Below are 12,611 nucleotides of genomic sequence, written 5' to 3'. Positions count from 1 at the left end.
TTTTGCTAGGTGCTTTTCATCTGTTATCTAGAAGAAAATAAGGTAGAAGAAAGTAAGAGACTTTCCAGAAGTCATGGAGTTTATAAGAGGTAGAGCCAGACACAGATTTGCCTCTCTCGGTCTCTAGAGTCTTTGCAATCTGTTTCTGTTGCTATAGCCTATGCATGGGCAGGTCAAATGAATCAGTTCTTAAAGAAGGTTATTTCATCTCTTCTAATTTTAATGTGTCAAAAACAGCACAGGAAGTAACATCTTAGAAATAGAGTCCCACTGATGATTATTTATTCTTGGAAAAGGCCCAGAGATTAATCGTCTGTCCCTATTACATGGAAGTAGATCCACAAAGACGTGGGTCACAAGTCTACCGGAGGTGTGCTTGGGGACCAGAGGACTTTGCATAGATTAAAGTCTAGTCCGTATCAATTGTGATTGCATAGACATGTCTCATGAAGCCTTGACCTGGCATCTAGTCTTAACAAGAGCAGACCTTCTTTTATCTACTTTCCATGCTGCCACTCTCCATCCAGGCAAGATAGTCTACTTATGGCATATGCGAGTTTATGAACTGTGGTTTACTCTTCCTAAAAAAAAAAAAATGCATTAATGTTGCTGTAATCATTCTTTAGCTGCATGTATTAGAGATTCCTTCCCCAGAGCTCTAAACACTTTGCAAATACGATCTCATTAACCTACATGCCAGCCCACCGTGGTAGGTCAACCCTCTTGGCAGCATTCGGGAATTGAATTATCCAAAGAGAAAGTGGTCTTTTCAGAGCTGCCTGTCATCTGGGGATGGGATCAAAATTAGCAAGGAATCTTAGAATTGTACAGGGCTCTAGGTATCTAGAGTATGGTCCAAAATTCTTGTTAAATAAACAGGAAACTGAAGCCCAGAGGGACCATATCACTAAAAGCCAGGATTCTCAATCATGGCTATTTGCTATCATCACCTGGGAAGTTTTTAAAATAGATACCCTTGTCCAGGTTCCCATCCAGACCAAGTTTAATCAGTGTCTTTGGGACCTTCCTCCATGAATGGTTCTAAAAGTTTTGTAGATGATTCTAACGAGTAGCCAGAGTTGAGATTTAGGTGGACAAAAGCAAACCCAGGGACAAAAACATGCAAAACCAAAACCAAAAAAAAGCAACACCAGGCACAGAAGCAAACCCAGTCTAGGGATCTGTCCATGGGGTCCCTTTTTCATTCTACGTCATACAGTGTGGCTTATGGCAAAAGTTCTTGAGGTTTTAACAATCCAGACTAGCATCTTTGAAATGGGAAATATCTGTAGTAATTTCATCGCCTTTCACTTCATTTCATCAGCAGAGACACATTGCAAAGCTGTGGCAACATGATGCTGAAGTAACTGTGTTATTCCACCAAGCCAGTCAGTCAGTCAGTTCACTGGACAAAATCAGTCAGATCAGTCGATTGGCTGACTTAGCCATTTCAGGTAGAATGGTCCGGCTAGTTGTCTAAGTGTAGACATTACTTTTCTAGACCTTGCCTTTTGCAGGAAGGTGTGTTGATATTATATTCATGTGTTATATTATTTTCTGTTGTAAGCTCTGTTCTGGGGAGCACTGGAGAGGCTCAGCATTAGCCTTGTAAAGGAATAAATGAAATCCTATCCTCTGGCATTATAGGGATTAGAGATTCAAGAGTTCCTCACTGTGCCCATAGTAAGTGCTCGATAAATGGTAGCAATTTTTATGCTCACATTGCCTTGGGATATTGTAGCGACCTAGACCTAGTTCCAGATAGGCACACGTGCACATGAGTTTGCACGCGCACGCACACACACACACACACACACACACACACACACAGTGCACCAGTATGGAGCATGTTTTTAGATCTAGCTATTTGCAAACTTGGCTAAAGTTGAAGGTGGGAGGAAGAAACAACAATGTATTCACACTTTCACCTCCAAGAAAAAAGCAGCTCTACGGAAAGTGGCACTGATGGGGGAACTGGAAACGCAAACAACCTAAAGCTATGTCTGAATCAGACAGTGCAGTTCCTCTTACTTTTTAGCCTTCTGTGAGGTACAGCTCTTGTGGGTCCCTTAGCTCCAGCTCCTTAGCTCGCTGGCTTCTGAAGCCAAGGTCCCTTGACCCCGGAACCTGGGATCACTGTTGTCCCTCAGCTCTGTAGTTCTGCATGTCCTTTTCGGTTTTATTATTTTTGACAATAAGCCAGTCTCACTGAAGTCCTGCCCAGTCCTTCCGTGACCTGAGTCTCACTATGTTGCCTGTGAACCATCTCCTCTCTCTTATTCAGAAACTGAGCCTTGGTCTACTTCTCTCCCTTTTCCTTTCTTATGAGTCCCCGAGTCCCCGTACAACCTCGGTTCTCCCCAGCCTCTGCATCACACAAGCAACAAAAATGCTCCCAGTTCCTAAGGCAGGCTGCTGGGGATCTGTCTAGACCTCTCTGGTTTCAGCAGCTAGACCTCTTCCTTCCTTCCCTGATGAAGTCTGTGACGTTCACTTGTCCACTGGCACATCCCCTCACTGCCTGCCTCCCACACACTCTAGCCCTTCTTGCCTCGAAACCTGTCATGACAGGTGCTGCGGCACGTGGCCAGGTCGTGAGCCATGAGGCACTCGGCAGGTTATCACTAGGCTCCTTAATCTAAACAGCTGTTTCACTGTCAGATGGTTGGAAGAACTGAGACGACTGAATTCGCGGTCCTCGAAGACAGGTCACAGCCTAAAGACCAGGCAGAGGCTCCGGAGCACGTCTCTTATTGACTGTAATCACTGCCCGCTTTCCAGAAACTCTCTTACCCTCATAGAAGTCCTTAATGTCTGCAGCAAATGACGATGTGTTTCCATTCCTACAGCTGTGCTTACATGCCATGCCTAACCAATACTTCCATATACCAACACTTTCAATCAAGGTATGGGCTCTAGTCTCACTTTAGTGAGATTAACGTTTACAGAAGAGTACCAAAGAGGATCCTTGGTGACTTTGATCCCATGCTTTGGTGTAGGGCAGAGTTGGTTATGTAGTCCCAGACACCTTTGCAGCATCATTTCCTGCCTCTTCTTCAGAGAACTGAAGATGTTCCCCCTTATGGAATTCACCCTACTCTCTCACAGCTCCATATCTTTACACATGTTGCTTCTTCTCTCTTGAATGTCCTTTTCGCATTCTCTTCCTGATTAATTTTTACTCATCCTTCAAACCTCAACCCTAATGTCTATCCTCCTTCCCCATGTCTGAGTGCCTTTTGTATACATCCCACGGACCGCTTATCATATTTCTTTGAGCTCTTCAAGGAGAAGCCTGGGCATCATTTAGTTTCACATACACGATGTGCACAGTATGAGTGAAATAGGTGTTTTGGCACAAATGAATAAATTTATGTGCAAAGTAACAAACACGGGGCCTTGGATGGCCATCTGTTACTTCTTGATCAGTTGTTAAGTGGCTTGAGGAATGAAGCCCTGATTAATTCATCTTTGTATCCTTCACCCAGCACCTAGCACTGTGTTTAGTACATAGTAGGTGCATAATATATATTTTCTAGATGAACAAACCATTACCAGATGGCTCTCTGTTGTGCCAATATGCCCTACCCAAACATGATATTTGCTTGGGTTAGATTGAGCCTGACATGAAACATGCAGGAAACTGGACTCCAGGAAACTTTTTTTTGTTGAGTGAGTTTTGATCCCTTTTTGAAGGCTCCCAGGGCAATCCTAGGGACATTTGTCTCTGCAAACTCAAGAAGCAGAGGGAGGAAAGGAAGACTTTACATTTCCATTTATTTTTCACCTGGATTTTGGCCTCCCACCACCTAGACTCTGACCTCCTCCAGTCTGGGGACTGTGTGTTATTTCCCTTGAACTCTAATTTCCTAGCCCAGGGCCTGGTACACAGTCAGTGTTTTGTAATTACTTATTGAATGACCACGTGGTGATGTCTGCATTACTCAGCAAGCCCTCTAGCACCATCTCTCCTAACATACTTTTTGGTTCAACATCAGTCGTTATGGATGCCATTTCCTCTCTAGGTGAAGTTGTTTGTTCAACTGCAACTTGCTTGCCTTTGGACTGTCCTCGGAAAAGAATCCCTGATGGTTGTGCTGATGTTTAGTTAAATGGAATGAGGTGCTTCCATTTTGATAATGTTGGGAACTGCCGCTTGCGTTGGCTCATGGGTAACGGTGAGGACCAGGGAGCAGCCCTTGTCCTTTTAGGGCTCTATAAAAGTTTCAGATAATGCAAGGGAAAGAAATAAAAGATTGGATGGAAGAAGGGGAAAAACTAAGTTAGGCAAAGAAAATGAATATGAAAAAACTTCTCCAAAGGACACAAAAATTGGTGACATTCATCAATTAAAAGAGGAGCATCAATCATTCTCAGTTTCATTTTTATATTTATTTATTGTTTTGCGGTACGCGGGCCTCTCACTGTTGTGGCCTTTCCCGTTGCAGAGCACAGGCTCCGGATGCGCAGGCCCAGCGGCCATGGCTCACGGGCCCAGCCGCTCCGCGGCATGTGGGATCTTCCCGGACCGGGGCACGAACCCGTGTCCCCTGCATCGGCAGGCGGACTCTCAACCACTGCGCCACCAGGGAAGCCCCTCTCAGTTTCATTTTTATTGTGTGTGTGAGTGAAAGCACAAGTGGAAATGACAATATAAATAACTTTCAAAAGCCACTTTATCCAGGAGCAGTGGATAAGGAAGATATTTAGTTCCAACCTTGCATGTAGGGTAAAAAAGAAATCTATCAACTCTAAAATGTTCCCGGGTGGATGAAATTCCTCTGAACGTTTCCTGTACTTCCTAATATAAAGGGAATGGAAGATAAGGAGTAGTCAGAACCCATAGGGACGTGGTGATGCGGAAACCAGAGTAGGGGCCAGTGGTGGTTCATGGCTGCCATTCATACTAAACTGTTTTTCCTGCTGCAGGATTCATTTTTAGTCTCATCTGCTTTCTCTCTGGGTCTTAGCCTCGTGGCCTGCACAAATTCGTTCGCCTTGCTTCTTCTTTTACACGTTTTCCCATATCACATGGACTCGTACCCGTGTAACTCTTCTTTGTTAATGCAAGGCTGTGTGAAAGGGTGTGGACAAATGGAACTTTTGTAAATCTAACCATCTTTCAGATGTACTCAGGAGCTTTCTATTTAACAGGAGTCAGGCTTGAGGCTCGCACAAAATGGAAAAGACTTTAGCAATCCCACTCACATACTAGTTTGTCTTCACTGAAAGGTTCTGTTTTTTTTTTTTGATCATGAATTTTCTTAAAGCTCTGCCTGACTTTCCTGAAGCAATGAAAGGTGTCTGCAGTTTGTAGGACCTTGGTGTGCTCTGCTGAAAGAGCTCTGATCTCCCCACTCCCCTCACTTAACAACCCTTGCTTGTATCCCACACCTTTTACCTAACAGCACAGGTGCACCCAGGTATTCTGCAGTACTTGGAGGGAGGTAGGGAGGTCGGGCTCATGCACAGCCATTCAAGAAATTTGTGGCAAGAATCTAGACCCTGCTTTCCTGATTTCTAAGCAAGTGCTTGTCCCTCACTTCACTACACTGTCTCCCTATAGTAGGATTCACCCTACAATGTGATATTTCTTGTCAATGAATTAGAACATGTTCACCTTGATCCCTCCTTTCTCCATCAGAGACACATTCAAAACTGCTGTTGGTTGAAGATGCTGCCTTCTTGGATTCTTCACGGATCCTCTACTTAAACTACACTTTATAAACTAAAGCAGAAGAGGCACTGGATCTGTTGCCAAACAATTGGGAGAATGGTTTAGGAGGCAGTATAATGTAGTGGGAAGGCGGGCTTGGGTTCTTGGGTTCAATCACGGTCTAATTAATTATTAGCAGTGCGAACTTAGACCAGTTTCTAAACCTCTCTGAACTTCAGTTGCCTCATCTGTAAGATGGATATATTAATACAACCTCAGAAAGTTGTGAATATTAGAGAAAATGTATATACAGCATGGTAGGTGCTGAATAAATAGAAACCATCATTATCCTTAGTGTTTACTAGAACTAAAGTTGCGTTGTCCTTACCTCCCCACTTTGTCTACCCTTCTGTTTCCTGTTACACTGCTCTTCTGGTTTTCTGTTTTCTGTCTCCTCACTCCCTAATTTCTTCCCCTCTCTCTTGCTCTCTCTTACATCTAACGTTATGGTATTCCCATTCTCTCTTCCATCTAAGGGTCATAAAATTTCAAATCTGAAACAGCTCTTGGATATTCTTGGATCCAGCTCCTGTGTGTCAGATGAGAAAACTGAAGCCCAAGGAAATTGACATTTATACAAGGTCACCAGGTAGTGGAATCCTGGAGAACTTGGGTGGATGCTTAGCCTACCTGCTCCTTTATGACTCTGTCTCTGGGGGTGAACACGTGAGGGATGACTGTCCCCAAGGAGCCTAGTGGGGACAGGGATGTTACAGTGCTAAGTCTCCCTAGAGGACAGTGTTTTTCTTCTTTCCTTTCTTACCCGTCAGGAGCATTTTATATTTCAAAGTTCTTTGATAAAACAGCGATAAACCAGCTCATCTCCCGGGGCAGCAAAACTCAGATGAGATTTCTCCTGAAACTTCCTTGTTGTTGAACTGGGAGTATTTAAAAACTTTTTTAGTTATTAAAAAAATCTACAGTTTCTCATCAGGGATAGTACATTATGAATGAAAAGTAGTGGGCCTTTGATCTAATTTTTTGTGTGTCTGTTTTCTCAATAATAAATGGGCTTTTGTTATGAGACAAGTTGACACTGAGTTTGCTTTTCATTGGTCTGTGGTGAGTTGGGAGCAGCTGAGGCTGTGTTCTCTTTTCTTAGTCCTATAACAAGACTGTGACTTGACACCTAATTGGACATTTTTGCTTAGGCCCTTTCAATATTCCAGGCATTGAAGAGAGAGAAAATTGTTTCCATCCAGGAGAATAACATCCAAACTAAATGTCAGGTGACAGTGTAGCATAGTGGTGTCTCATATGATCCATTACAAAGGAGAGGTGAACTATCGATTATGATGCTGAAAAGAGAAAAGCACATCCCCGAGAAAAAAGGAAAAAATGGGGAGCCTAGAATGTAGCAGCTACCTTTAAGTCAGTGCCCTTGAGGAATGATAGATGTCTTGCACTGGCTCAGATTTCTTTGAATCAGCCTGGAAATGGAGCCCAACGCTTCTACCATCAAAGGCAGCAGGAGTGATGATAAAGCTGTTTTGAGTAATGTTAATGTTGAGGAGAATGGCTTACACAACAGGGCATCCGTCTAGAATGTGGTCATAGGACATTGTGCAAAAGGGTCTGAGAGTAAGGACTCGGGGATCAGAACTGGCATAAACACATCAAGAAGGCTTATTTTTTTTTTTTTTACATCTTTATTGGAGTATAATTGTTTTACAATGGTGTGTTGGTTTCTGCTTTATAACAAAGTGAATCAGTTATACATATGTTCCCATATCTCTTCCCTCTTGTGTCTCCCTCCCTCCCTCCCTCCCTATCCCACCCCTCCAGGTGGTCACAAAGCACCGAGCTGATCTCCCTGTGCTATGCGGCTGCTTCCCACTAGCTATCTATTTTATGTTTGGTAGTGTATATATAAGTCCATGCCACTCTCTCACTTCGTTCCAGCTTACCCTTTCCCCTCCCCATATCCTCAAGTCCATTCTCTAGTAAGTCTGTGTCTTTATTCCTGTCTTACCCCTAGGTTCTTCATGACCATTTTTTTTTCTTAGATTCCATATATATGTGTTAGCATACGGTATTTGTCTTTCTCTTTCTGACTTACTTCACTCTGTATGACAGACTCTAGGTCCATCCACCTCACTACAAATAACTCAATTTCGTTTCTTTTTATGGCTGAGTAAATATTCCATTGTATATATGTGCCACATCTTCTTTATCCATTCATCTGATGATGGACACTTAGGTTGCTTCCATCTCCTGGCTATTGTAAATAGAGCTGCAATGAACATTTTGGTACATGACTCTTTTTGAATTATGGTTTTCTCAGGGTATATGCCCAGTAGTGGAATTGCTGGGTCATATGGTAGTTCTATTTGTAGTTTTTTAAGGAACCTCCATACTGTTCTCCATAGTGGCTGTACCAATTCACATTCCCACCAGCAGTGCAAGAGCGTTCCCTTTTCTCCACACCCTCTCCAGCATTTATTGTTCCTAGATTTTTTCATGATGGCCATTCTGACTGGTGTGAGATGATATCTCATTGTAGTTTTGATTTGCATTTCTCACAAAGCTACAGTAATCAAGACAGTATGGTACTGGCACAAAAACAGAAATATAGATCAATGGAACAGGATAGAAAGCCCAGAGATAAACCCACGCACATATGGTCACCTTATCTTTGATAAAGGAGGCAGGAATATACAGTGGTGAAGGGACAGACTCTTCAATAAGTGGTGCTGGGAAAACTGGACAGGTACATGTAAAAGTATGAGATTAGATCACTCCCTAACACCATACACAAAAATAAGCTCAAAATGGATAAAAGACCTAAATGTAAGGCCAGACACTATCAAACTCTTAGAGGAAAACATAGGCAGAACACTCCATGACATAAATCACAGCAAGATCCTTTTTGACCCACCTCCTAGAGAAATGGAAATAAAAACAAAAATAAACAAATGGGACCTAATGAAACTTCAAAGCTTTTGCACAGCAAAGGAAGCCATAAACAAGACCAAAACACAACCATCAGAATGGGAGAAAATATTTGCAAATGAAGCAACCGACAAAGGATTAATCTCCAAAATTTATAAGCAGCTCATGCAACTCAATAACAAAAAAAGAAACAACCCAATCCAAAAATGGGCAGAAGACCTAAATAGACATTTCTCCAAAGAAGAAAGCTTATTTGTTTGTGTTCTCAAACAGGCGAGGTGAGAGGCAAAGGCACATGGAAGCCTGCTCTGGGGAGCAATAACTGTGTTTGGAGCCTTTCACTCCGGTGAAGTTCACTGTTTCAGTTCAAACCCAAACTGCAGGAATCATTACGACTTGATGGGTGATGGGAAATCAGGTCCTGGCTTTCAGTTCGCTTCCTAAAAGTAGTCCCTGTAATTGGTCTCCTTTCCTAGAAGACTGCCGAAGGCTGCGAAGGGCGACAGACACAGTACTGTTCTGAGGCCAGGAGGGGGTTCTGCTGGGATGGGGAGGGGAGTACATGCTGGGCGGGCACAGAGAGGAAAGGCAGAGCAGTGGAGGGAGGAAAATGCTTTACTCCTCTGGTCCCTGAAAATGCAAGTGTTGCTGGGATCCTGAGGCCAGGCTGTAGGCAGACCAGCTTGGGGACATTGGACAGAGAGTTGGACTGAGTCCCATGAAGAAACTATGTCTGACCCACAGGCCTCTTTGTCTCTCTCTAGTTCACCTCTAGCAAAATTCCAGAGAGTTCTAATCTAATTTCAGGGCACGAGAGTATAACTTGTGAGCTAGCTTCCAAACCCCTTGTTTAAACCTCCAGCCTTTCAGGTTTTAGGCTGTTGCAAAGCCTAGGCTCTTGCAAAGCAAAAGCTTTGGTTCTTAGATTTCAACTGCTTTTCTTGGTTTTTCTACTACTGTCACCCCTTTCCTGATGCAGTGAATGGGGAAAGGTGGGTATCAATAGGTAAGAGGAAATATATGGAATAAAAAGCCCATCAGTTATTATCTCGAACTGTCATCCTGCTGCACTTCATTATATGTGTTTCTTTCACGAATAACCCTATTCCTGGGCTTTTGAAGCCTGCACCCAGGTCAATCGGTGGACCCGCCTATGGGTCCATCGGCTTCTTGTCAAGGAGAAATTCTCCCTGTGGGCAATTCACAAATCCAAAAAGCCCTGCAAAGGTCTATTTTGTAGAGTGAAATAGGGGACAGAGGAAAGAGCCCATGAGAAACCTGGCTGGGTCTAATATTCTATGGCTTACAACCTTTTGGTCACAGGATAGGAGATGAGGGAAAAAACTCAATACAGCTCATCACCCATCATAATAAGTAGGCAGTGTCATTTTTGTATAGATGAGAAAGTTTATTTGTTTGCTTTGCATATTGTAATGATTTCATGTCACTTTGCAGACGATCTGTTTCTAAAAAGTGTGCCTAGCGTGTCAAGTGCGTGATCTTGGGCACATTCTCTCTCCTTCCTGGAGATGGGAGCCCGGCCCATGGGAGAGTGGGGAGGCTGGTGTGCTCCAGCTATTGGTAAGCTTGGAAGAAGCCTAGAGAGTGGTTTCCACCTGTCTCTGCAACACAGGATTTGTGCAAAAGCTTCCATGCTGGGGCATATTTCTTTGAGGGACTGGCCCTACCAAGGCAGAAGGTGGGATGGAAAACAAGGGTAGTGTTCTCCAGAACAAGTTGCCACATTTGTGCTCAGTCCCAGAAGGAGATGGATGTGTTTTAAGTATTTGTGTGTTTGTCCTTCATTACGCCTTGGACTCCCTGGGGGTAGTATCAGAATCATCTCTGTTTCCTTCATCCCTGGTGGCTGCCAGACACATAGTAGATACACAGAAATTGCTCTTGTTATAAGAGTGAGTAAAGGGGGAGAACAGAGCGTGGGGTAGTTCTATCTTTTCTGAACATGATGCTTGGCTGCCTTGGCGTATTTTTAGTCAGTTCCTACCTGGCCTGCTCTTCAAACTACACTTAAGCATCTAGAAAGTCATCAAAAAACATTTTGCTGAGTACACAAGAAACAGATTTTAAAAATTAGAACTTAGGTTTCCATGTGATGATAATGGGAAGGATGTTGGATGTATTTGGAGACTCTCTCGCCATCATCACCTTCCTTCTTCCTTGTGGCATCTGTTCCCACTACAGTCCTTGGGTTGTGCTAACGTGAACCATTCACTTCAGCCGAGGGTGGTGCTCAGATCTCCCCTGGGTGTCCAAGGATTATCTTTCCACACCTGGCTCCCTCCTGCATGCTCCTGACCCCACGTGAGTCTGTCATGTTGCAGTTGGGCCCAATCAATAGTCTTTTAAAATAAGCTTTGCCCTTTGAAAACCATTCCTAAGCACTTTGCATTCCTTTCCTGTTTGAAAAGTTCATTTTTGTTCTATGCTTAGTTCTAAAAATACCCAAGTGTGTGGGAGGCCCAAGCCATGCAGTTCAAAGCTGTTCCAGTAGGTGAGGGTCTTGAGGGCTTGACAATGAACTCATTGAGGCGAACCCATCCCCTTCACAGCTTCAGGAAATGAGTTTTGTGAAGGACAAAGTAGGAAGGTGAGCATTCCGTCACGTGGCAATCTCAACTCAGTGGAAGACACAGAACAAGATCCTGAACGTTGTTGAGACGCCTGAGTTGAAAAGGGCTGTCACATGGTTTGAAGTTGTTTTTCAAGATTGATGCAGTGTTTAGACAGTATTGACTGCAAGTCAGTTGATAATCTTCAGTCTGTGTTTCTGAGTGTGCATGTGGAAATCAGGAGTCGATACCCATTGTCTTCAGGGCTGGGATTCTTGATCCACAATTGATGCTGGTTATTAGTTTCTCAGCATTCCCAAGATCAAGGAGCCTTATCCAAAAGCCCCATAAATGAAAGACTGTTTCTGGGTGTGAGTGAAGTGATATACTTGTCCCCTTTACTTATAGTTGTGTCAGAGTGGGTAGCAGAGGCCTGATCTCTGTTTTGACTCCACGCCCTTGGAGAATAAAGGCATGGTGAGATGCATGCTGCTCAAACACTAAGCTTTTTACACTCTGTTTACCTGATTCTTCTCTCTAATTAAAGTTACCTCTACACTTGATTGGTTCTTAAAGCCCAATATTGAGCAATTAAACCTTCTTTATTCTAACAACTGGATGGCACTTCCCTGAGTGATTTAGCACATGATGGATTATCTGCTAAACCAAGAACTGTCTTCCTTGGAGAGCTTCTCTTGCAGAATTTAATGTTTGGGTGGCCACTAGGAACACCCACTGAGGAATCTGTAGACAGAATTGTGTGGATTCAGCTCAGGAGTCCATGGAGCAGGTGTGGGGGGATCCTTGACTTGGATTAGGAATCGGGAGACCTGATTTAATCCCCAATGAGACCACTTTTCTAGGGCTCCCTCAAGGTCTTCAAAGGTGTGCTTTATCCATGTCTACGAGTCATACCCAGAGAAGCAGGGCGGGTGTTGGTAGGGAAGCTGGCCTGCCCCCACCATCATAGAGGGAACTTAGCCCTGCCAGCCCGGCCCTGAGCTAAGCCTCCCTGATGTGCAGAGTGCTTGATGGGAGGATGCTGGCAGATCATCTTCACTTGGTCCTTCCTGAGAGCCCACCACCAGTCAGACCACCACAAGGCTTTCCTTTATTCCAAGTCCTCTCAGACAGGAAGACCTGCAATAGGACATGCAGGGAGTGGGGGGGTTCCAACGTCGTAATCATAACCTCTCCCCTCACCTCACAAGAGTGGACTCTATTTCCTAGTCACATTTGTTAGGTTTTTGAAGGACAGAGTTTTAGTGTCATCTTTGCCAGGGAAACAGAGAGGAGGCTGTTAAGGAGCTGGCAGCCGTTTTACAGAGAAAGGATCAGCGTGTTTACCTCTTCCTCCCGGCCTTGCTCCTGCTGCCCTCCCAACAGACACACACACACACACACACACACACACACACACACACACACACACA

The sequence above is a fragment of the Monodon monoceros genome, unplaced genomic scaffold (assembly GCF_005190385.1).
Source record: "Monodon monoceros isolate NGI ecotype Baffin Bay Population unplaced genomic scaffold, NGI_Narwhal_1 Super_Scaffold_20, whole genome shotgun sequence".
NCBI lineage: Eukaryota > Metazoa > Chordata > Mammalia > Artiodactyla > Monodontidae > Monodon > Monodon monoceros.
The sequence above is the reverse complement of the archived record's forward strand: the minus strand, read 5'-3'. Positions refer to the sequence as shown.